The following is a 27,081-nucleotide window of genomic DNA, read 5'->3' on the forward strand; positions in this document are numbered from 1 at the left end:
TACTAAACCACATCAATAATAGCGAAAAATAAAAACAACCAATTGTCCAGATAATGAAATACTACTTGATGTGGTTTTGGAATATAAGTGAGGTTCAGTGGGGTGGAGTCCGGAGCTGATGACTAAGAAAGAATTCTTGAGACGTCTTTGGTGCAAAATGGTGGTTTATTAAAGCACGGGGACAGGACCCATGGGCAAAAAGAGCTGCTGCACTGGGGTTGTGAGGGGTGGTTGATTATATACTATGGGGTTGGGGGAGGTAAGGAAAAAAAGGGAGGTTTGGAAAGAACTTTCATATGTTAAAGAAGACTCACAGGATACCAGAGGGCTTGCCATTGTCAAGTTAAGGTTGTTTTTTGCTCTAGCAAGGCATTAATATTAAGATAGTTGGGAACTTCCTGGAGGAACATTACACTCTGCCCTCTTCAAGTATCTGTCAATGGACTGTAGGTTATAAGGACATTTAATTGTATCTATATTTCCTTCTGGAAGCTAGGTTATTGATAGAAATGCTTAGTTCTAGATTGCTAAGACATTTGTAAACTGAGAGAGACTCAGGTCTTGCAGAATTGTGAACTCTATAGGTTAACTATTTGTTTTTCCTTTTCTTAGCTTTAGGACAGCCAGGAGTGCAGGAGGAATGTCACATATAATCCCATGGGGGAAGGTTGTGGGGTGTCAGCTTCTGCCTTGTCCTCAGCTTGCCTTCTGTTCCCTCATCACTACTCAGTCATAGAAAGAATAAACTACTAATAAAATTAAATAAATGAATCTCAAAAACATCGTATTGAGAAGAGAAACCTGGCAGTAATGAGTATATATTCGATTTCACTTATATGAAATTCCAGAAAAAGCAAAATGAATCTATAGTGAAATAAAACAGCATGGATTACCAGGGCCTGGGCACAGTGGTGGGGTTTGACAACAGGAACCAAAGAACTTTGCCCAATGATGAAAATGCTATATATTTTGAATGGGGTAAAAAAAAGATGAAAGGAGGGAGTATAAATAGGCAAGGATAAGTGATGCTGATTAACATGAGGAGACAAGGTTTCTACAATATAATAGAGGAAGGAAGAAATATGGAAACTGATGTAGCTTTGGAATGTTGATGAGGTCCAGTGCAGATGGCCAAGAAAGAATTCTTTGGTGCAAAAAGGTAGTTATATTAAAGCACAGGGACAGGACCCATGGGCAGAAAGAGTTGCAGAACTGGGGCTGTGAGGAATCACTGATTATATACTTGGCAGTTGGGGGAGTTAAGGACAAAGGAAGGTGTCTAAAAGGACTTTTATATGGTAAAGAAGATTCTCAAGATGCTGGAGGCCTGGCTATTGTCAAGCTAAGGTTGTTTTTCCTTCTAGTAAGGCATGAACATTAAGACAGGAGCTTCCTGGAGGAATGTTATACTCTTCCTATCACAAGTCCTTCTCAATAAGCTGCAGGTCATAAAGAAATTTAACTTTGTTTACATTCCCTTCTGCCTCTGTTTCCCACATCACTCATGGAGGGGAGGGTGATGTTGAGGCTCCAGGAAGCTGAGTTATGGGTCTCTGAAAGTTAGGCTATCGATAAGAATGCTTTTTCCTTGTATATCACTAAGACATTGGTAAACTGATGGAGATTCATGTCCTGCAGGACTGTGATCTTTATCAGTTAACCATTTGTTTCTCACTTCCCTTAGTTTAGGGCAGCCAGGAGTGCCTGAGGAGTGTTACACATATCCCACCTTGTTGGGGGCAGGGCGAGGGGAGGGGTTAGCATGTCAACTTGTGCTCTGTCCTCAGCTTGCCTTCTGCTCCCTCATCAGAAATCAACAGGATTCACCATGTTGCTTCTTATTGCTTCCATGGTAACAATTTTGGAAATTAACAGCAGTGATGACCAGGATCTGTTAAGGACATAGTAACCACAGGCTTAGATCCCTCAGGTATGAAGGTCTATATTACCCTAGAGGGCAAGCAAATGAAACCAGCAGTCATGCTGGCAAAGGGTGAAGAAAAACATACTAAATGAATGAACACGAAGGAAATGACAGAATATTTATTTGGCCTTGGTAATGTGGGGGAAAAAAGGCAAAAGAAAAATTAGATATCTTTACTACCTATAGCCCACTGACAAGTCCTTGAAATAGGCAGAGTGATGTTCCTCTAGGAACTCAGCTGCCTTGATGTTAATACTTTGCTAAGGGCAAAAGGCAATCTTAACCCAACCCCCAGGATCCTGTAAGTCTACTTTAACATAAAAATTCCTGGGATGCCTGGGTGGTTCAGTCGGTTAACTGCCTGCCTTTGGCTCAGGTCATGATCTGGTGGAACCCCACATCAGGCTCCTTGCTCAGCGGGGGGTCTGCTTCTCCCTCTCCCACTCCCCCTGCTTGTGCTCATTCTCTCTCTCTATCAAATAAATAAATAAAAATGAATTAAAAAAAAACATAAAAATTCCTTTGGAAACTTCCTTTATCTCTACCCCCCAAGATTCATGTTGGCAATCATCCCCCAAGCATATGAACCACTGATATATATCTGAAGGGTCTCATGTCTAAGGTTTTATTAGACAGTAATAAATGACCTTTTCGCAACAATAGCTAGCGCCCTCAAGGTCCTAGAAACCTTGCTTCCAAAATGCCTTAGAGACTTATACTAAAGCATCCCTAACCCCCTCCCAACTTGAAAGTATATAATGGGCCACTCCTCATGACCCCATTGCAGCTCTTTCTGCCCATGGGTCCTGTCCCTGTGCTTTAATAAAACCACCTTTTTGCACCAAAGATGTCTCAAGAATTTTTTCTTGGCCATAGGCTTTGAACCCTAACATCTTTCTTACATCACTGGGACCAATGGCAGCAGCAGGGACTATGGCTCATCCACTTACCCTTCAGTTGTAAGTCAGGTTTTTTACTTTAAAAAATATGATGAACCACGACAGTGAAGAATAAGTAATAGGACAGGGTGAACTTAAGGTGATGTACAAGTATATCTAATTAGTGTAAAGGTGGATTAAGGAAGACACTGCTAGACCCCACCCATATTACTTTAGTATTCAATTTGTCAGGAAACTTGTAGGGTGTTTACTGCAAATTCCTGCAAACTCTGCCAGAGCACTATGTTCTGGGCCTAGGAGCACATTTTTCCATGCACAAGACAAGCAAGATGTGCTAGAAAAGGAACACTCCCACAAGCAATCCCCAGCAAATGATGGGTAGAGAATTGCTATATACACACCCTATCTTCTTTTCTTCTGGGTTTGAATAACTATGAAGAGTATTCTATACTATGACTCAGAATTCCCAGTGAGACTGGGCTCCAAGTTCCCAAAAGGGTAACTGGCTTGGTAATACACAATTCTTTTTTACTATATCATTTTCCCTCCTCCCTACTGGTCTTTCATGAAATCAACTCTCCAATAAACTACTTGTCTTCAAATCCTTTCTTCTGGGTAGGCTTCTGGGGTAACTCAAACTAAGACGTTGAGGTTTCTTCTACTACCTACTTTATTTCTCCAGAAATTCACACCTTCTGTGCAAATTGTATACATAGTAATAATGTGAAGGTTCTTCTGTGAATACCCTCATAACAGTTTTCATGGGCTGCTATATGAGGAATGCTTTTCACAAAGAAATGCCTTTCATTCCAAAATAACTTTGATTTCAAGTTCATTAAGAACTTCCTATTCCACCAAGATGGAATAACCCCTTTCCCCCAGGTCTTTCCTCTTTAAAATAAAATACCCTGGGGGCGCCTGGGTGGGTCAGTCAGTTGAGCATTTGACTCTTGATTTCAGCTCAGGTCAGGATCTTAGTGTCCTGAGATCGAGAAGAGTTGGGCTCTGCGCTCAGCAGGGAGTCTGCTTCTCCCTTCTCCTCTGCTCCCCCCCCCCACCCTCCGCTTGCATGTGCACACACACACTCTCTCTCTAAATAAAATAAATAAATCTTTTAAAAAATAAATAAAAAATAAAATAAAATACCCTGGTTCGGGGTGGGGGGCGATGATAGGTTGGAGGTGGAGTAGGAGGTCCCCAGGTTCATCTGGTTCCACAAACACAACTAAATAACTATCAAATCATCCTAAATGCCCCAGAAACCAACCTGAAGACTGATAGAACAAACTCCATAAGAAGGTAGAGAAGAGGACACATCAAAGAAGGTAGGAAGTGTGGGGACATGGTTTTGGGGAGAAAGAGATTGCAGGTGCTGCAGAGGAGAGTAAGTTTGGTCGTGGGGAAGGGTAAGAGAAAGTAGAGCACACAGAGGAATGCACAAGAACATTTCCCCAAAGCCAATGACTGGGAAAATGAGTGAGGCTGATTTTTGTGAGTTCTTGTAACCAGCTGGACTTAAAGCCTGGAGTTTTAAAGGTCTCGGGCTTGGCTGGGATAGAGACTGGAGGGCACTGCACTGCTTCTGGAGAAAAGGCAAGCAAACAACCCTGGAGTCAGATGGCACGGAAACAATGATTTGAAGAGTACCTGGGGCACACAGGTGGGAGATTATTTGATCTTTTGGTGCATGTCCCTGAAAGGCAGCAATCATGGGGATGCCTCTCCAGGGACAAAGGAGCTGGCTGGCAACATTTCCCTTACCAACCCCTCAGCATAAACACAAAGCCACCTGCAGGGAAACAACACATTACTGACACCAGTTACCTAACTTGCTTACACCAAGTCCCACACCCCTGCACTCTGGCTGGACTGCCCTTCCTAGTCAAGCTTGCTTCAACCCAGCATGGTGGGCACCTTTCTCAGAAGACAAGCAGAAACCCCTACCCAGACCACATCGCCCGTCCAGAGAGTTCTGCAGAGCTTCAGTTCTGGTGGAAGGATATCAGGTCTCATTTCAGAAGCAGACCAGAGCACACCTAGTTAAAACTTGCCACATTCTGGCCAAGGACCAAACACTGCCCACAGCAGGCAAGGAGAGCCTCTGCAGACAAGTGTCACAGAGAATGAAGCCGTCAAATCACAACCACACAGCACACACCAGAGACACTCCCTGAAGAGCCAAGCCCTGAACACTACATGACCTCTTCTGCATATCCATTACTCTCCAGAGCAGGAAACATAACTGGCATTTCTAACAGAGAAAAGGCAGAGACCCAGACAAAATGTCAAGATGGAGGAATTCATCCCAAATGAAAGAACAAGATAAGGCCATGGCCACATTTCTAAGCAAAACAGATATAAGTAACATGCCTGGTGGAGAACTTAAAGCAACAATCATAAAGATACTCACTGAGCTTGAGAAAAGAATGGAAGACTTCAGGGAGACACTTATCACAGAGATAAAAGAGTTAAAAAAGAATCAATCAGAAATTAAGAATGCCATAACTGAGATTGGAGACAGGCTTGATGCAATGAATAGCAGGCTGGAAGAAGTAGAAAATGAATTAGTGTTATAGAAGACAAAATAATGGAAAATAAGGAAGCTGAAAAAAAGAGAAAGGAGAATTATGCAACACAAGAATAGACTTAGGGAACTCAGTGACTCCATGAAACATAATAACATTCATATTACTGAAGTCACAGAAGAAGAGAGAGAAGGGAGGCAGAAATTTATTTGAGAAAATAATAGCTGAAAACTTCCCTAATTTGGGGAAGGAAACAGACATCCAGATCCAGGAGGCACAGAGAACTCCCATCAAAATCAATAAGACCAGGCCAACATATTGTAATTAAATTTGTAAAATACAGTGATAAAGAAAAAATCTTAAAAGCAGCAAGACACAAGTCCTTAACTTACAAGGGAAGAACCATAAGGTTAGCTGCAGATTTCTCAACAGAAACTTGACAAGCCTGAAGACAATGGCATGATATACTCAACGTGCTAAATGGGAAAAATATGTAGCCAAGAATACTTTCTCCAGCAAGGCTATCATTCAGAATAGGAGAGTTAAAGAGTTTCCCAGACAAACCAAAACTAAAGGAATTTGTGACCACTAAACCAGCGCTGCAAGGAATATTAAAGGGGACTCTGTGAGTGGAAATGGAAGACCGTAAGTGAAAAAGACAAGAAAGAATCTCCAGAAACAATGACCAAAAAAGTAATAAAATGTCATTAAATACAAATCTATGTATAATTACTCTGAATGTAAATGGACTAAATGCTCCAACAAAAGACATAGGGTGTCAGAATGGATAAAAAAAGCAAGACACATCTATATGCTACCTACAAGAGACTCATTTTTTTTAAAGATTTATTTATTTATTTGAGAGAGAGCAAGGGTAGAGGCAGAGGGAGAGAGAGAGAGAATCCTCAAGCAGACTCCCCACTGAGCATAGAGCCCTATGTGGGGCTTGATCCCAGGACCCCAATATCATGACCTGAGCCAAAATCTAAAGTCAGATGCTTAACCAACTGAGCCACCTAGGTGCTCCTACAAGAAACTCATTTTAGACCTAAAGACGCTTGCAGATTGAAAATGAGGGAATGGAGAAATATTTATCATGCAAATGGATGTCAAACTTGACAAACTTGATTATAAAACAGACTGTAACAAGAGCTTAAGAAGGACACTATATCATAATAAAGGAGACTATCCAACAACAAGATTTAACAACTGTAAATATTTATGCAACCAACATGGGAGCACCCAAATAAATAAAACAATTAATAATAAACATAAAGGGACTCATTAATAGTAATACAATAATACTAGGGAATATACAACTCCCTTACATCAGTGGACAGATCATCTAAACAGAAAATCAACAAGGAAACAATGGCTTTGAATGACACACTGACCAGATGGACTTAATAGATATATTCAGAACAATCTATCCTAAAGCAGCAGAATACATATTCTTCTCAAGTACACAAGGGACCGTCTCCAGAGTAGATCACATATTAGGTCACAAATCAGGCCTCAACCGATACCAAGAGTGAGATCATACCATGAACTTTTTCTGAGCACAAAGCTATGAAACTGGAAGTCAACCACAAGAGAAAATTGAGAAACACCACAAATACATGGAGGTTAAACAACAAGACACTAAACAATGAATGGGTTAACCAGGAAATCAAAGAAAAAATTAAAAATACATAGAAACAAATGAAAATGGGCATCTTGGCTCAGATGTCCATCAACAGATGAATGGATAAAAAAGATGCGGTATATATATACAATGGAATATTACTCAGCCATCAGAAAGGATGAATACTTACCATTCACATCAATGTGGATGGAATGGGAGGGTATTATGCTGAGCTAAATAAGTCAATCAGAGAAAGACAATTATCATATGGTTTCACTCATATATGGAATATAAGAAACAGGGCAGAGGACCATAGGAGAAGGGAGGGAAAACAGAATGGGAAGTCATTAGAGAGGGATAAAAACCATGAGAAACTCATAACTATAGGAAACAAACTGAGGGTTGCTGGAGGGGAGGTGGGTGGGGAGAATGGGGAATTGGGTGATAGGCATTAAGGGAGGCGCATGATCTGATGAGGACTGGGTATTATATGCAACTGATAAATTACTGAACACTATATCTGAAACTAGTGATGTACTATTGAATTTAAATTAAAAAAAAAAAAGAAATGAAAATGAAAACACAATGATCCAAAACCTTTGGGATGCAACCAAAGTGGTCTAAAAAGGGAAGTATATAGCAATATAGGCTTACCTCAAGAGGTAAGAAAAATCTCAAATAAACAATCTAAACTTACAGCTAAAGGAGCTAGAAAAAGAACAACAAATGAAGCCTAAAGCCAGCAGAAAGAAGAAAATAATAAAGATTAGAGTAGATATAATGATATAGAAACCAAAATATAGAACAAATCAATGAAACCAGGAGCTGGTTCTTTGAAAAAATTAATACAACTGATAAACCCCTAGCAAAACTTACCAAAAAGAAAAAAGAAAGGGCCCAAATAAGTACAATCACAAACGAGAGAGGAGAAATAACAACCAGCACCACAGAAATACAATTATAAAATAATATTATTAAAACCTATATGCCAACCAATTGGACCACCCAGAAGAAATGGATAAATTCCTAGAAACATAAACACCCAGAACTGAAAAGAAGTAGAAAACCTGAACAGACCAATAACCAGCAAAGAAATCGAATCAGTAATGAAAAATCTCCCAAAAAACAAAAGTCCAGGACCAGATGGATTCACAGGAGAATCCTACCACACTTTTAAAGAAGATTTAATACCTATTCTTTTCAAACTATTCCAAAATATAGAAGAAAAACATCCAAATTCATTCCATGAGGCCAGCATTACCTCATTACCCTGATACCAAAACTAGACAGACTCCACTAAAAAAGAGATCTACAGACCAATATCCCTGATGAACATGGATGCAAAAATTATCAATAAAGTACTAGCAAATCAAATCCAAGAATACATTAAAAGAATCATTCACCATGATCAAGTGGCAATTATTCCTGGGCTGCAAGGGTGATTTAATATTCAAAAATCAACCAACATGATATACCACATTAATAAAAGAAAGGATAAGAACCATATGATCCTCTCAATAGATGCAGAAAAAGCATTTGACAAAGTATAATATCCATTCATGATAAAAACATGTAGGTTTAGAGGGGAACATACCTCAACATTATAAAGGTCATATATGAAAAACCCGCAGCTAATACCATCCTCAATGAGGAAAAACTGAGAGCTTTTCCCCTAAGGTCAGGAACAAGACAAGCATGTCCACTCTCACCACTGTTATTTAACATAGTACTGGAAGTCCTGCCTCAGCAATCAGACAACAAAAAGAAATAAAAGGCATCCAAACTGGTGAGGAAGAAGTCAAACTTTCACTATTTCCAGATGACATGATACCCTATATAGAAAACCCAAAAGATTCCACCAAAACATTGCTAGAACTGATACATGAATTCAGTAAAGTCATGGGATATAAAATCAACATATAGAAATCTGTGGCATTTCTAGACACCAATAATGAAGCGACAGAAAGAGAAATTCAGAAATCAATCCCCTTTAAAATGCAACAAAAATGATAAGGTGCCTAGGAATAAACCTAACCAAAGAAGTGAAAGACCTGTACTCTGAACACTATAAAATACTGATGAAAGCAATTGAAGAGGATACAAACAAATGGAAAAACATTCCATGCTCATGGATCAGAAGACCACATATTCTTCAAATGTCTATACTACCTGAAGCAATCTATACATTAAATACAATCCCTATCAAAATACCATCAGCATTCTTCACAGAAATAGAACAAACTATCCTAAAATTTGTAGGGAACCACAAAAGACTGCAAATAGCCAAAGGAAACTTGAAAAAGAAAAACAACTGGAAGCATCACAATTCCAGACTTCAAGTTATATTACAAAGCTGTGGTGATCAAAACAGCATGGTACTAGCACAAAAATAGACATATAAATGAATGGAACAGAATAGAAAACTCAGAAATGATCCCACAGCTATAAGGTCAGTTAATCTTCGACAAAGCAGGAAAGAATATCCAAAGGGAAAAAGGCAGTCCCTTCAACAAATGGTGTCGGGAAAACTGAGAAGCAACATGAAAAAGAATGAAACTGTACCGTTTTCTTACCCATACACAAAAATAAATTCAAAATGGATGAAAGACCTAAATGTGAAACATGAAACCATAAAAATCCTAGAAGAGAACACAGGCCATGACCTCTTTGATATCAGCTAGAGCTACTTTGTTCTGGATATGTCTCCTGAGGCAAGGGAAACAAAAGCAAAAATGAACTATTGGGACTTCAAGATAAAAACGTTTTTGCACAGTGAATGAAACAATCAACAAAACTAAAAGACAAACTTCAGAATGGGAGAAGATATTTTATTTATTTTTGACTCTGGAAAGATTTTAAGATTTCTTTATATTTGGAGCTTATAAATCATATAATGTCATGTCTAGGTACCAGCCTTTTTAATTTATTGAGCTTTTCATACAGGCAATTTGGAAACTGTCTTCTTTGTGTATTTAATAATGTATTCCCCTCTTTTTCCTCTGTTCTTGCTTCCAAAATACCTAATAAACAGAATTTGGGTATTCTGGACCAAATTAGTCTCCCCACAAATTTTCTACTTCCTTTTCTGTATGTATTTTACTTTCTGAAACTTCTCCATTACTTATCTGCCAACAATCCTCATGATTTCTTTCTTTCAGCTAATATATTGTTACTTTATAAAAACTTTTTTCTTTTGTTGAATTGTTTACCTCAATACTTAGTGGTGTTTTAAGGATGCAGTATTATCTTGGAGCACCCTGTGCTGGATTTTGTGTTTCATTTTCTTTTTTGGCAGGTTGGGAGGGAAGAGGTCACAGTGGGTTTTTTTCACGCTGCTCTACCTTACCCTCTAGGTCACCGCTGCTGGCACTCTGGAACAACATTTCAGAGAATCCCTTGCCAGCAGAGTTCCAGATTGAATCCCACTAATGAAAGGCATAGTGTGATGGCTGGAAGGTAGAAGGCAGGCAGAGCCATTATTGTTCCCCTGAAAGTGGTTGTTGTGTGGGCTGCAAAGAAGATGGTATCAAGGAATCGAAGGCTGGAGAACACTGTGCTTGTGGCAGAACATTTAATAAAACTGTAGATTCCAGTTACTCTGAAAGCCACTTACATTCCCAAAGAAGCCATAGTGATCTTATTAATGCAAATCGGACCACACCTTACTAGCACTTTAACACTAATGAGTCCTCTATTGCCCTCTATTGCCCTCAAGATAAGCTAAAAATAGCACCCACATATCCTCCTATTTGGGTTCCTGAAATGTCAACTACTGAAAAACTGTATCCCTGCACATGGTATTTGACATCACTTAGAATTTAAACTCTGCCTATGCCTTCAGCTCATACTGTTCTATTTTTTTCATCTCACCATTACTGTAAGCATATGGAAACATGATGTCATAGCTGCATGCTTCACAAATGCTATTAACACACTTGAAATGCCCTCCGTTTTCATTACCCAAATGGAAAATTTATTGAGCTTTCCCAAAATCACCTGTTCTATGAAGTCTCCAAAATATACAAAGACACCAAAAAATCCAAACTATTAAAAATTGGGCAGAGAAATTGAATAACATAATTCCATAGAGGATAACCAAATAACCAAAAGGTACATGAAAAGTTGCTCACCATCACTAATGGAAATGCAAAGATCACTAAGGGAAAAATACAAGTAAAACCACAATGAGCTATCACTTCACACTTCTTTGGATGGCTATTACCAAAACAAAACAAAACAAAACAAAAAAACAAAAAAACAAAGGATAAGAAGTTCAGCAAGGATATGGAGAAAAAGGAACCCTTGTAAACTCTTGATGAAAATGTAAATTGGTGCAGCCACTCGAGTAAACAATATAGTGTTTCCTGAAACATTTCAAAATAAAATTACCATTTGATCCAGCATCCCACTTCAGGGTATATATCCAAAAGAATTGAAATATGGATCTCAAAGAGATATCTGTACTTCCATGTTCACTATAGCATTTTCACAATAGCTAAGACGTGGAAATATAATAAAAGTCCAGGTAAAGAAGAATGGATAAAGAAAATGTGGCACACACACATATGGAATACCATTCAAATTTTATGAAGAAGGAGATCCTGCCACTTGCAACAACCTGGATATACCTGGAGGACATTAAGGAAATTAAGCCAGACATGGAAAGACAAACAGGGCATGATCTCACTGATATGTGGAATCTAATCAAATAAATAGAAGCAGAGAGTAGAATTGTGGTTGTCAGGGGCTGGAGGGAAGGGGAAATAGGGAGGTATTGATCAAGATTCAGTTATGCATAATAAATGAATTCTGGAAATCTGTATAACATAGGGCCTATGATTAACAATACTTTATTGCCTACTTAAAAATTTGCTAAGTGGGTATATCTTAAATGAAATGTTTTTACCTACCATGTAAGGGCAAAAAATCAACAATAATGGGGCCAGGAAGAAATTTTTGAAGGTGATAGGTAGGTTAATGGCATTGATAGTGATGACAGTTTCAAGGGTGTATACTTGTCTCAAACACAGCAAGTGGTATACATTAAATATCGACAGCTTTTTTTTATATCAATCATGTTGCAGAGAAGTGGTTTAAAAACTATGATTGGAAGTCTTTTCAACGTAGAATTATTTTAGGGGATTTGTCTCAATAAAATGTTTTATAGCACCTGAATGTATTGCATTAATCTCCACATTAATTAGGGTTTATCCTTCACTGGGTACCATCTATGGCTAGTAACAACCAGCCTGGATTTATAGACTCAGTTTTGGATTTCTGGTCTTCATTTTTCTATTGGTCAAGCGCACTCTTCAATCAGTCTATCTCAAGGTAATATAAATGCTTTTAATTAGTTTAATTATAATAAATTATTATCCAATCATGACTGAAACCTTGGGAGGCTCACACTCTTTTCAGTAGTTTGACCACAAGTCCTAGATTTATTCCTACATTACTGAACCTCAACCACTTCCATACACTCTTCAGTTGTTCAGCTCTCAGGGTGGAACATTATTTCCATGTTCCTGCAGCATCTTGTTGCTATGTCCATGAGTATTTTCAAGTGGACCCTAGAGATTATCTGGCTCAATCTCCATATTTTATGGAAAAGATGACTTGCGTGTTTTTGGAAGTTGACCAGTTAGTTGAAGGCAACACCAGGCTTGTCCAGTGCAAATGATTCAGAGTCTACTCTGGTACTTTTGCATTCCATTCCCACTGCCACTTCCCTAAGCCATCATTCTCTGTCTTCCAATTCCTGTACAGGGTCTGCAGCCACTTTCTTACTCTGAGCTTTGCTTTACCCAACTCTTTTTTATACAATGTGTACAGCGAATCATCTGTGATTTTTAGGGCATATTTGATACTTCTTCATTGACAATAAGATGAAATCTGAACTTTGAAGTAGAACCATCAAGGCCAATAGGATCTAACCATGTGTAGGATGTGTTTCATAAAATGTACTTGAAATTATCAGTGTTTAGGTTAAAAATAAGCAAAATAAAAAATTGTAGATGCATCCGGGTGGCTCAGTTAAGCAACTGACTCTTGATTTCAGCTCAGGTCATGATCCTGGGGTCCTGGTTTTGTGCCCCTTGTGGGGCTCCACGCTCACCAGGGAGTCTGCTTCAGGATTCTCTCTCTCCCTCTCTCTCTGCCCTTCTCCCGCTCATATGTGTGCTCTCTCTCAGATAAATAAATAAATCTTTTTTTAAAAATATGTTCATCTTTTTAACTTTTGTATATTTTTTTTAAGTTTTTATTTATATCTAGTCAGTTAAGATACACCATAATATTAATTTCAGGTGTACAATTTAGTGATTCAACACTTACATACAATACCCTGTGCTCATTACAAGTGCCCTCCTAAATTCCCATCACCTATTTTACCCAGCCCCCATCCTCCTTTTTCCCTCTGATAACCATCAGTTTGTTCTCTATAGTTAACAGTCTGTTTCTTGGTTTGCCTGCCTCTCTTTTGTCCCCCATGCCTGTTTATTTTATTTCTTAAAATCCACATGAGTGAAATCATATGGTATTTGTCTTTCTCTGACTTATTATGCTTAGCATAACACACTCTAGCTCCATCCACATTGGTGCAAATGGCAAGATTTCATTCTCTTTATGGCTGAGTAATATTCCATTGTGTGTATGTATGTAAATATATATGCCATATCTTTTTTATCTATTCATTAGTTCATGAACATTAGGGCTCTTTCCATAATTTGGCTATTGTTGATAATGTTGCTGTAACATCAGGGTATATGTATCCCTTTAAATTACTATTTTTGTATTCTTTGGTGCAATTGCTGGATTGTAGAGTAGTTCTATTTTTAACTTTTTAGGAACCCCTATACTGTTCACCAAAGTAGCTGCACCAGTTTGCATTCCCACCAACAGTGTAAGAGTGTTCCCCTTTTTGCACATCCTCATCAATGTCTGTTGTTTCTTATGTTGTCAATCTTTTTAGAGATGTTCCTTCTGAAGAAAAAATAGACACGTTCTAGCTGGAAAATAGGTGCAAAAAGTATACAAAGTTTAAGGATTGAGATCATGGAAATGTTGGTTTTCAAAAGGTTATCAATCAAAAAATAATCCTAACAACACAAGTCAACCAGGAGAGATGTTTTGTTTATTTTCATTAATAATGTGAAGAAGATAAGCAAATAACTTAGATTCCTCCAACTTGAAACTTTGTAAGAAATTATAGAAATTTAATATAAGTGCTCCCTTCTACTGATATACACAAGTATTCTGTGGTAAGAGCTTTAGAATAGGAACCAATCATAAGTGTACATTATGCATCTGAGGGGCTGTAGCTAGAAAAAAATAATTTAGGAAATAGGAGCATTGCTCAGACATGGGCTGCTATGGTTATTCCTCTCTTTAGAGAATGGCCTAAGGCTGAAAACAATTCTGTTTCTCTCCAGCATGGGATTGATGCATACATATGTAGCTAACCTAAGGGCCAAGATCAGCATTTAAAAGCACACCTGATGCAAACCATATATATTCCAAGGTGAAAGGTACTATGACCATTATTTCCTTGGGATAGGCATGGAGGGAATGGAGACCCAAGCTTGGTACTATTTCCATTATTCCCTACATTCCACAGCCTAATATACAACTTTCTGTCATTTGAATATCTAAATGACTTTTGGTAAATATTTATTAATTCTGTTCAGCCATGTTCATGGATAGAGAGAAGGGAAATAAGTGTATAAGTTACTAAATTTTGGAAATTTCAAGCACATGGTTTATCAGAGGGAAGAATGAAAATTCAGTAAAAGATTTTGCAATTAATCAATGTTATCAATACATGGATTATTTAGGGAGAAGATAGCTATGCACATCAAGGTAAAATGTGGCCTTGAAAAACAGATTCCTACTTTGCTAGGAATGTGCAGAGTTCAAGCAAGGTATGCCAGAGACCCTGCACTACAACTCTGTGGACTGCTACATTGGCCAGAATGAAGACAAATGGTTCTCTGAAGCCTTCCACTCCAAGGCCATGTGGTTTTTTTATCTTGATATTTTCATTCTGCACATTGTCTCCCTCAGAGCCTGGTGGACCTGCTTGTTCCGTAGTGTATAGATGATAGGGTTGAGCAGTGGGGTCACCACTGTGTTCACAAGGGCAGCCTCCCTGTTGGAGTCCAGCCTGTTCGTTTGCTTTGGTTTCACATATATAAACACACAGCTGCCATACATCAGAGAGAGGACGATGAGGTGAGACGAGCAGGTGGAGAAAGCTTTCTGTTTCTCCCTGGCTGACGGGAGTCGCATGATTGTGACTATTATGTTGCTGTAGGCAATGATGGTTATGATAAGGGATGTCAAAAGGATAAAGGAAGTGAGGACAAAGGCTAACATTTCAACAGACCTGAAGTCAGAACAGGAGAGATGAATCAGGGGGCTAAGGTCACAGAAAAAGTGGGGGATCATAAGGGGCCCACAGAAGGATAACTGGAAAACCTTTACTACCAGACCAGTGATGAGAGGGAAGGCCAAAGCGAAGCAGGCAGTGACCAGGAGGAAGCAAGTCTTCGGGTTCATGATGGTCAGGTAATGCAGAGGCTTGCAAATGACCACGTACCGATCCAGAGACATCACTGCTATGAGGAAGAAAACTGCCGATCCCAGAAATAAAAAGACAAATGCTTGTATCAAACAGGCAAGAAAGGAAATGGTTTGCTTGCCTAAGAGAAAGATAACCAGCAACTTAGGAATAACAGCGCTATGACACCATACTCCATGAAGGAGAAAGTGCTGAGGAAAAAGTACATAGGTGTGTGGAGCCAGGGTCAGCACAGGTGATGGTCATTATGACAGCATTGCCTGCAATGGATGCCAGGTAAGCCAGCAGGTGCAACAGGAAGAGGATCTTTCCCAGGTGTTGGATGGCAGGAAACCCCTCCAAGATGAATTCTCAGAGAGTTGTAACATTCCCCATTTCCATGGACATCTCATTCTATAACAGGATCACTGCTGGTCTTAACCTAAAATCAGCATGCAAAGGTTTCAGAGGATTAAGTTATTTGATTATTCAAAAGGGTGGCTAGGGTGATAGTAGAGTGGATTAGCTAGTTGGTTCTTGAATCAGTAGGACCTGAGTTCAGTACTAGTTCAATACTGTGTTCTAACTCCTGAGAGATGGGGCATCTTTGGAAAGTTAGTTAGCCTTTGTGAACTTCACTTTCACCCTCTGTAGAATGAAGATGATAGGATCTAACTGTTCATGTTCTTGTTAGAATAAGATAAAGCATGTAACTCACCTGACATATGATGCCAATGTTCCCAATGTGTTCTTCAAAGGCTAATTGTAATGTTATGATCATTAATGTAATGCTTATACAGAGCATCATCAGTAGGCAGGGTTGTTGATATTTTCAGTTATAGAACATTATACTGTTTTAATAATACTACCAATTTCTAAGTAAACAATAGTAATGCTAGTATTATTCCCTTTTCAATATTCCTTTTAATAATGCAACACATTCTATGGTACAAGTTGTCAAAATCATCGTGTATTGAGGACTTAAGCTTGGTACTATGCTGGTTACTGAAATTCAGTATTTCTATTACTCTTCACAATAATCATGAGACCCTTTTTCTACAGAAGCAGAAACTGAGCCTTAGAGAGCTCCAGAGATTTTAGGTCACATAGCTCGCACTTTAGCCCAAATGCCTAAATGAGAGCCCCTGCTGTTTACAATGTGGTAATAAAATATTTTTAAATGGGAAGAAATTTATTGTTGATGATTTCTCAAACTTAAGTGAAGATTAGCCTTATTTATCTTAATTGTTTCTATCCATACTTTTTATCACTGATGAGTTATCAATCTGTGGAATGACATGGGTCTTAGGATCTACTTTAGCACAAGCATTTTATAGAAGAGGCTGGAGACCAGAGGATTTAGGGGCTGCCTAAGAACATGACATAATTGTAAAGTCAGGATTTACCATCCCTGCACCCCCTCCAGGATTCATGCTGTCTTGTGAGGGAAATAGGAATGACAATAGTTCATAGGATTAACCCACTTAGGGGCACTCATGCACTCACTCTTACATCAGTCCTCTCAATGAGTAACTTCTCTTACGATGGTTTTGGCTCTAGCATTTCAATACTAGGCTAAAAGTCTGCTGTGTGGAATGCATCACTCTCACCAACCCACCCTGAGCCAGATCCTCTGAAGGGCTGCTCATGAAACCAAACTCCTCACCCCTGAGGGGCATAGCCTAAAGGAGCCTCTCCTGTTCCTGTTGACCCCTGTAAGTCCACCAAGTCACCAGGGTCCCTGAGGTCAGGTACACACAGGAGTCACCTTATGGGGGACAGGACTTCCTCCTCTTGCATATACTGTCTTTCAAGAAATCAAGAGCTTCCTTTGGGCTGAGGGGAAAGGAGAGGAGAAGGAAACTCATTTGTCACAGCCTGTTGTCCCAGAGTGGGGTAAATATGCATCTCATGCTGCCAGTGTTCTGGATGACAAAGTCCTGTTTCCATAGCCCAGGATGTTTCATAGCACAACAAGTCTACATGGTAGCCTGGACCACTGAAGCTTCAGAAAGAAGCAGACAGACTAAAACAACCACATTTCACTGCCCCCAATTCTGAGCTACAGCTGGACTCTCAGACTACATAGGGTTCTGATGAATTGTCTGGCTCTGTCTCCCCCAGTGGGTAGAAGCCCACCTACCATGCAACATTGCTGTCTACCTTTGTATTCCAGTTAAGTGGAACCGGCACCTTCTCTTACATGCAACCCTAAGTGCTACTGAGACAAGGGTCCTGCTGCAGTGCTCCACATCATGGGTGCACCTGCTCCAAGACACCTCTTGCACTACACTGTGCTCCTCTATCACATCCTCACCTTTCCATATGGAGAAGCATCCTTGTTTTCCTGCATCAACAATGAGAAGCTGCTGATACATAAGTCTGAGGCTCTTTGATATCTTTCCCAGAAGACCGTTTGATCATCCAAAAGAATGGACCCAGCCAGTGAGCAGAGAATGCAGGCCCCCAAACTTTATTAGATGCTGAAGAGACAGGGTCAGAAAGTAAAAGCACAGCCGGTCTCCTGGGGACAGCTAATTGGCCACTGTTGAGAACAAGTTACTGGCGCAACCCTTATATTTATCTCCCATCGTCTGTGGTGACACTGACTCCCAGATGTCCACACTGTTTTCTGCCAAGAGTTTTCAAGGAAATTATATGACAATTTCCCAGGAGTTTATAAAATCCCAAATTGGATGTTGCTACTGATTTGAGGTAAAAGTCCAGACTACAATTTTCTACATGATGTATGCACTGAGGTCAGAGCATAGTTGTTGCAAGAACAGATTTTTATGTTTGAAAGAGCTGGTTTATATCCTGGCTTTCATGAGGCTTTTGGGAAGCTACTGAGTGAGGAAGTCCACCTTTCTTGGTCAATCATTCTTTATGCTTCCACCAAGGTTATAATTCTTTCATTGCATATTTCCCTGTGAAGAATATTTTGTGTTCCCCAATCCCTTTGAAAAAGGAAAGCACACATTTTTTTCCTCTTAATGGAGTAAACAGGAATGGTAGGTGGTTTCTGTAACATCACTAACCAGGAAGGCCCCTCTCTTTTTAAATGAATCTGGGAAGTGGATCCCCAGATTCTTTCTAGATGCAGAAGAGGAAGAGATGTGAGCCTGAGGGTAGAGAAGCTGTATCCATAGCAACCATTGGCTTGGAAAGGTACTTCTTCTCCTAGGTATCTCTGCTGGGCTGCTGTGGCAGGAGTGACCCATTATTCTGTGGTCTGGCTTCCATTGAAAGCCAGAGAAGGGGACTAAATTCCAAAGTGTGTTTGTAGGCAACCCTGAGGCGTATGGTAGCTGAAAATATGTTCTGCCTGAATCTGCTCTCATCGGTATTGATGTTACATCGTCAAGGCAAATATTACAGAAATTTTTACGAGTCTTTATGTGGGTCCTACCTTCCCCAAAATAGACTAAATCATTTTTATAACATCTATCCATCTACTACTCTGCTTTCAGTCCAGGCCAAACCTGGACCTCATGATCATGTTCTCAGTTGGAAGTGGGGGAAAATAAAGAGTAATGGTAGATGAGTTATAGAAGCTAGAGCAACATGAGACTATACATTTTGATGCTCAGATAAAGGCTCATTTGCATGGGGTTTTAATTTTGTTCAGTGCTAGCTTTATGGTGCAGAAATACCTGTCATACCTGAGTGAATCCCAATGCCAACATGATGGTGGGAAGGTGGGAGGAGAGGGCCTGGCATGTGGTTTGATGAAAAGGCTTACAAAGTGGACACTCAAAGAAATGGGCTGAACTAACTCTACATTGCATCTAGTGTAAGTGGTGGTGAGCTAGCCCCAAGATATGTTTCAAATTGTCCTTAGCCTATAGTTTCTCTTTCCTGGATAGTGCCTTCATGTCTCACCAATACCCATTATTTCTTCCTGATTTTTTTATGTAGTTGTAATAGTTTATTTTTGCTTTTTTTCCCTTGCCACAGAGACATATCTAGAAAGAAATTGCTATGGCCAATGTCTAAGAGGATACTACCTGTGCTCTCCTGGGATTGTGTTGGTTTCCTGCCTCATATTTAGGTTTTTCATCCATTTTGAATTTATTTTTGTATATGGTGGAAGAAGGTGGTCCAGGTTCATTCTTTTCATGTTGCTGCCCAGTTTTCCCCAACATCATTTGTTGAAGGGACAGTCTTCCCTTTGGATATTTTTTCCTGCTTTGTCGAATATTAACTGACCATATAGCTGTGGGTTCATTTCTGGGTTTTCTATTCTGTTCCATTCATCTATGTGTCTATTTTTGTGCCAGTACCACACTGTTTTTAATATGACTTGTAATATGACTTAAAGTCTGGAACTGTGATGTCTCCAGCTTTGCTTTGCTTTTTCATGATTGCTTTGGCTATTTGGGGTCTTTTGTGGTTCCATACAAATTTTAGGATTGTTTGTTCTAGCTCTGTGAAAAATGCTGTTAGTATTTTGATAGGGATTGCATTTAATGTGTAGATTGCTTTGGCTAGTATAGACATTTTAAGAATATTTGTTCTTCTGATTCATGAGCATGGAATGTCTTTCCATTTCTTTGTATCCTCTTCAATTTCTTTCATCAATGTTTTATAGTTTTCAGAGTACAAGTCTTTCACCTCTTTGGTTAGGTTTATTCCTAAGTATCTTATTATTTTTGGTACAGCTGTAAATGAGATTTGTTCCCTGATTTATCTTTCTGCTACTTCACTATTGGTGTCTAGAAATGCCACAGATTTCTGTACATTGATTTTGTATCCTGTGACTTTACTGAATTCATGTATCAGTTCTAGCAATTTTTTGGTGGAATCTTTTGGGTTTTCTGTATAGAATATCATGTCACTTGCAAATAGTGAAAGTTTAACTTCCCTGCCAATATGGATGCCTAGGCTGAGGCAGGATTTCCAGTACTATGTTAAATAATAATGGTGAGAGTGGACTTCCTTGTCTTGCTCCTGACTGTAGAGGAAAAGCTCTCAGTTTTTCCTCACTGAGGATGGTATTAGCTGTGGGTTTTTCATATATGGCCTTTCTAATGCTGATATATGTTCCCCTCTAAACCTACATGTTGAAGGTTTTCACCATGAATGGATATTATACTTGTCAAATGCTTTTTCTGCATCTATTGAGAGGATCATATGGTTCTTATACTTTCTTTGTATAAGTGGTGTAACACACTGATTGATTTTTGAATATTGAACCACCTTTGCAGCCCAGGAATAATTACCACTTGATCATGGTGAATGATTCTTTTAATGTGCTGTTGGATTTGGTTTGCTAGTATTTTATTGAGAATATTTTTTATTATGTTCAGTTAGCCAACATATAGTATTTTTATATCCATGTTCATCGGGGATATTGGTCTGTAGCTCTCTTTTTTAATGGAGTCTTTGTCTAGTTTTGGTATCAGGGTAATGCTGGCCTCATGGAATGAATTTGGATGTTTTCCATCTTTTTTTTTTTTTTAATAGTTTGAGAAGAATAAGTATTAACTCTTCTTTAAATGTTTGGTAGATTTTGCCTGTGAAGCTGTCTGGCCCTTATGGCCTTTCATATATCCCAGACAGGGTGCTGCAGAAGCCTCCAACTCAGAACCACCAGATTTTTTGAAATAACTCCAAAAGAAAAAAAAAAAAACCTGTTCACCCTAACTGAAAAACTAGGAGAAGAATGGCCTAATAACAGAATTTTTGTCAATACTAATCCTATTCCAGTCAAGCACCAATAGAAAAACCATACCTTCTTCTAGTGGTTGAACAGGGATTTTATCTCCCCTACCCATTCATGATAAAAAATAAAAATAAACTCTCAATAAGCTAGGAGTAGAGGGGAACTACCTCAACTTAATAAAGAGTATCTACAAAAAACTTAGAGGTAACATCATACTTAATGTTAAAAGACTGAATGTTTCCCCTCTAAGATAAGGAACAAGACAACTCTGGAAGTTTAGCCTCTGCAGTAAGGCAAGAAAAAGAAATAAAATGCATACAGATCAGAAAGGAAGATATAAAACCATCCCTATTGGCAGATGATATGAAAACTTAAAAAACCCCAAACAACCTACAAAAATAGTCCTAGAATTAATAAGTGATTTCAGTAAGGTCGTAGGTCACAAAATCAACACCAAAAAAATCACATTTTTATATACTAACTATAAACTTGTGGAAACCTAAATTAAAAATACATTACCACTTGCAGTAACTCCAAAGGAAATATGTGGATATAAATCTAACAAAATATGCACAGAATCTATATGTGGAGAGCTATACAACTGTGATGAAACAAATCAAAGAAGGCTAGATAAATGGGGAAACAAAGTGTGCATGAATTGGAAGACTCAGCATAGTTAAGATGTCAGTTCTCTTCAAATTGATAAACAGGTTTCATACAATTTCTAACAAAATCCCAGCAAAGTTTTTTTAAGTAAACTCTATGCCCAACATGGGGGTTGAACTTATAACCCCAAGATCAAGAGTTCCATGATCTACCAACTAAACCAGCCACCCTCCCTACACCCAGCAAAGTTTTTGTAGACACAGACAAGCTTATTCTAAAATTTGTATGGAAAGGCACAGGTCCTTAATCTTTGAAAAAGAATAAAGTAGGAGTAGTGATTCTATTCAACATTAAATCTTATTATATAGTTATAGTAATCAGACAGTGTGGTGTGAAGGAGGGATAAACACATAGATTAATGGAACAGAATAGATAAACCAGAAATAGACCTACACAAATATGTCCAACTGATTTTTGACAAAAGGTACAAAAGTAATTCAGTGGAGGAAAGATAATTTTTTCAACAAATGGTGCCAGAGCAATTAGACATCCACATGCAAAAACAAAAAAGAGAGAGAGAGAGAGGAGGAGGAGGAGAACAACAACAACAACAACAACAAAAGAAAACCTCAACCTAAGTCTGACAACTTAAAACAAACAAACAAACAATAAAAACTAATTCAAAATGGATCTCAGACAAACATAAAACACAAAACTATTAATAATATTTAGGAAAAAAATAGGAAATCTGCAGGATCTAGGGCTAGGCAGAGATGTCTTAGACTTGACAACAAAGTATGATCCATAAATGAAAAACTGGAAATTAGACCACATCAAAATTTAGAAAACTTTTGTTCTGTGAAAGTATATGTAAAGAGTATAAAATGACAAGCTACAGACTGGGAGAAAATATTTGCAACCCACATTTCTGACAAAAGACTAATATCTGGAACATATAAAGACCTCTCAAAACTCAACAGTAAAAAAAAAATCCAGTTGGAATATGGGCAAAGGACATGAACAGACATTTCACCTAAAAGGTATAAAAATGCCATTGAAGCAAATGAAAGACATTCAACATCATTAGTCACCAGGGAAATGCAAATTAAAACAACAATGAGATGTTATTATACACTTAACAGAATGGCTATAAACATAGTGATAAGACCAAATATTTTTGAGGATGCAGAGAAACTGGACCACCTGTATATTGCTAGTGGGAATATAAATTGGTACAAGTGCTCTAAAAAATTATTTGACAGTTTCTTATAAAACTAAACATGCAACTACCATACAACCCAGCAATTACACATTTGGGTGCTCATCCCAAAAAAATGAAAACCTGTGTTCACACAAAAACCTGTACACAAACATGAATTTCACAGCAGCTTTACTTGTAAAAGCCAAAAACTGGAATCAGCCCATATGTCCTTTAACAGGTGAATAAACACTTCATACCATCCACGCCATTGCCTACTATTCAGCAATAAAAAGGGATGAAATATTGATATATGCAATAGTTTAGATGAATCTCAAGGGAATCGTGCTGAGTAAAAAAAAGATCCAAAAGATTACATATTGTATGATTCCATTTGTATAACAGTTTTGAAATGAGAACATTTTAGAAACTGAGGATGTGGGATGCCTAGCTGGCTCAGCTGGTAGAGCATGTGACTCTTGATCTCCAGGTAGTGAGTTCAAGCCCCACATTAAACACAGAGCTTAGTTTTTAAAAAGCAAAGCAAAGGGAAGAAACTGAGGACATTTGCTCAGGGGTGGGAGGGTGAAGTAAGTGTAGCTCTAAAAAGACAAGAGGAAGGATCTTTGTGGTGTTGGAAAAGTCCAGTATCTTTACTGTGGTGGTAGATATATGAACCAAGACATGTGATAAAACTGTATAGAGGTAAACACACACACACACACACACACACACACACACACACACACACACGAGTATAAGTAATACTGGAGAAATCTGAAAAAGACTGGTGGATTATGTTAGTATGCTGACTGTGATATTAAACTATAATTTTGCAAAATGTTATCATTGCAGGAAAATGAGCAAAGTGTACACAGATCCTACTTCTTACAACTGCATGTGAATCTATAATTATTTCAATAAAAATTTCAATTAAAGAAGAAAAGGATAGTTTGGGAGGTTTGAGTGATGGTGTTTCATAAAAAGTAATACATTCCCTGATTTTTAAAAAAATGGATGTTTAGGGGTGCCTGGGTGGCTCAGTCAGTTAAGTGTCTGCCTTCAGCTCAGGTCATGATCCCAGGGTCCTAGGATCAACTCCCATGTTGGGCTTCCCACTCGGCAGGAAGCCTGCTTCTCCCTCTCCCTCTGCCTGCCACTCCCCCTGCTTGTGCTCTCTCTCCCTCTGTCAAATTAAAAAATCTTTTTTAAAAAATGGATGTTTAATTCTAATCACAGTGAAACAAAAATAGTAATGCCAAAGGCTCATGAAAATGCAAAGAAACTCATGCACTGCTAAGGGGAATGTAAAATGTATAATCACTCTGGAAAACAGTTTGTCAGATTCTTATAAAACTAAAGGTGCAACTATCATACAACCCAGCAATTGTGTTCTTAGGATTTATTCCAGGGAAATGAAATCTTATATTCATACAAAAACTTATACATGAATGTTCAGAGCAGCTTTATTTGTAATAGCTAAAAACTGGAAACGGGACATCAGGAAGATGGCAGGATAGGAGACCTTTCCCTCTCCTCCCACAAACACCCTGAATAAACAGCTACACACAGATCAGTTCCCTCTGAAAGATATCCAGAAACTAGCTGAGACACTCCTACACTACCAGGCAACTGAGAAAATAGCCACATCAAAATACATGGGAAAAGCTGAGACACACTCTCACCATAAACCCCATCCTACACAGCACCTTACAATCAGGTGGGAACCCCCAACCCCCAGCTTTTCCCAGAAGAACAAAGGGTTTACACCACACATCTAGTGCTTCAACTTATAGGGTTGACAACCAAAGGATTGGCTCCTAACTTGCTTGTTTCTAGGAGCTGACAGGCCTACCATAGACTAAAATCAGAGACTGGTATTAAAGCAGCACACAAAAACTTTCCTCGGGTATTCCCCCGGATCAGCATAGAGCAAGCAGGCAAAAATGGCCAGCTCTAAGTTTCTCCCTAGAAGGGATTAGACTATACATCGAAAGTCTTAACTTTCCCAGCTGCTACCTTGAGGGTCTGGCTTCTAACTAGCCTGCATCTGGGAGCTGACAGACAGAAAATCACTACTCTCCTAGAAGTCTGAATAAGCCAGTGGCCACTTTCTGTAGCTCCTTCTCCCCTGGCTTGCTCCAGAGGTAGAACGAAGACTCCAACTAACCTTCCTGTCTCTGAGAGCCAATCAGCCCTAGCATTCATTAGGCCCTTGGGGGTGACAGACAGTAAAGCAACAGTTTTAAAGAGTGTGTGGTCTGAATGAGAGTGCAGCCAATGGCCACGGGGCCTCTTCCCAACTCAGGGTACAGTGAGTAGGGGATTCCCTCTCTCAGCTGCTCACTGAGAGAAGGAATTGGACCACACATCTAGCCTTCCCCACTTTTCTGGCTTCTGCTAGAACGACTAGCTTCTATCCTACCTGTCTCAGAGACTAACAGGGTTTGGCATACTCTAGTCTCCTGGGGCATACTAAAAACAAAGATAGTGGTTTGGATGAGCACAAAGGTTTGAGAAGTACCCAGAATCTCTGTCTGAGCTGACCGATGAGGTTCATCACCTACACTAGCCTGGCTCATGAGGCTGGGCTGCGAAAATTGGCAGAGGTGGCTATTTTATCTAATGCACAGAAACCAGAAACACAGGGAACTCCTGCTTTTAGATTAGGCTCAGAAATTATCTTCTTTGGAGAATGAAGGGACATAGACACAGCTGTCCTTGGAAGATCATAACCCCCAGGACACTTTATAATCAAACCATTCCCAGGCAAAAAAATAAATCTAAATCACCCAATATTCTTTGACAGTCTAAGATTCTTCCTAATCAGATTATGCCTTGAATATAAGTGATCCTCAAATCAAGTAGGAAAGGAATATATGCACTCAAATCAGACATATTGAAAGTCAAATGCACAGTATGCACATGCTATGTCAGATGTGACAGGAACTACTTCCCATTAGGGCCAATTGTCTTCAGGTGGGAGCCGCTTCCTCCATGAACCTACAAGCACAATAACTGACTCAATTTTAACCCATTTTTTAAATTATCAATGTACTCAATTTCCTTTTAAACTTACCTAATTATGAGTTTTGTTAGTTTTTGCTGCATAAAATGTCAACCATAATTTAGCTTAACCTGGAAGACAGTGGCAGCTCCCACACCTAAAGTCACATTAGGAGAAAACATCTCTTACATGTAGGGAGAGAATCTGGTAGTGGGATCACCTACCTTTCAGCAACCTACTGGGGTCAGGGCTTGGCAACATCAATTACAGGGGAAAAATCTGAACAAATTTAAAAGTTTTGGGGTATCTGGGTGGCTCATTTAGTTAAGAGTCTGCCTTCAGCTCAGGTCATGATCCCTGGGATCAAGCCCTGCGTTGGGCTACCTGCTCAGCAGAGAGCCTGCTTCTCCATCTCCTCCCCACTCATGCTCTCTCTCACTATCTCTGTCTCTCTTGCTCTCGCAAATAAAATCTTTAAAAAATTTTTTGAAGTTTTGCATTTTATTTATATTCCAAGAAAGAGTTAAAGACAATTTTATTAATAATATTAGACATAGCTGGAAGATGACAAAATCAAAGTGCCCATCCTAACCACATGGAGTTACACTAAGCTATTTATACCTCTAAAACCAATAGACCCAAAGAGAGAACCAGCTTACTACTGGTTCATTTACATAAAAGATTCAATTAATGAAATACAATTAATTTTCATTAGGCTATAATATTATGACTTTATATAATTTTCAGAACAATTTGTTTCTAAAATTTCAAACCCTGAATATATAAAATGGTAATGGTTTCTAACTATTTTTTCTTAGGTATATGAAAACTCAAGCATAAGAATGTACCATGAAGAGTAATTATTACTATCTGATTGGCAACTTTTTTATTCTCAGCTTAAAGACTTCGTATTATGTGATTTATGTATACTAGGCTCTCCACAAATGTTGTTTGAATTGAATTCATAAAAGACCACTGAGTAGAAAATCAAGGAAGATATTCTTTAACACAATATAGAGAACTAAGAGGAATTTTCAAATAGTGAAAAGTACGGTATTGCAAAGTAAGATTGTACC

The 27,081-nt window shown here is 38.8% G+C and overlaps 1 pseudogene; it reads right to left on the bottom strand.

Moving 5' to 3' along the window:
* Positions 1 to 14,994: 14,994 nt before the first annotated feature.
* Positions 14,995 to 15,937, bottom strand: LOC144382459 (olfactory receptor 6E1-like; annotated as a pseudogene).
* Positions 15,938 to 27,081: the final 11,144 nt, after the last annotated feature.

The sequence above is a fragment of the Halichoerus grypus genome, chromosome 7, assembly GCF_964656455.1.
Source record: "Halichoerus grypus chromosome 7, mHalGry1.hap1.1, whole genome shotgun sequence".
Lineage (NCBI taxonomy): Eukaryota > Metazoa > Chordata > Mammalia > Carnivora > Phocidae > Halichoerus > Halichoerus grypus.